This window comes from Nanorana parkeri, unplaced genomic scaffold (assembly GCF_000935625.1).
Source record: "Nanorana parkeri isolate BGI_ZX_2015 unplaced genomic scaffold, ASM93562v1 scaffold2331, whole genome shotgun sequence".
Taxonomy (NCBI): domain Eukaryota; kingdom Metazoa; phylum Chordata; class Amphibia; order Anura; family Dicroglossidae; genus Nanorana; species Nanorana parkeri.
In genome coordinates, this window is record NW_017308599.1 from 59,594 (window position 1) to 59,927 (window position 334).

Genomic DNA, 334 nt, shown 5'->3' on the forward strand with positions numbered 1-334 from the left:
TTTGGGGAGGATTTTATTTCTTTCCAGTAAAACCAAGCACTCCATAATTTGTCATACTTACCCCTGTTCGAGGATATGAGGTCCTCCATGTGTTTGGTTTCATTAATCTTATTTAAGGAGCATGCCCTTGTTTTGACATCTTGGGTATACAACTTCTTGCTGTGTTAATCAAATATGGAAGGTTGCAACGTCCATATACTCTCTTGGGAATAGGATTGTGATGTGGAAGAAAGCTGGAAATTTCTGGGATAGGTGTCTAACCTCTGTCCAAAAAAGTTGGGGTACAGTACAACAAGCCACCCTTTTTCTGCCCACAGTGCCAACACTGTTTAGG

General features: G+C 41.0%; 1 protein-coding gene across 1 annotated transcript in view; it reads left to right on the forward strand.

The window, feature by feature from the left end:
• Window positions 1-334, forward strand: part of LOC108801424 (group XV phospholipase A2-like) — an 89,437-nt gene that overhangs the window by 15,846 nt on the left and 73,257 nt on the right. The window lies entirely within an intron of this gene.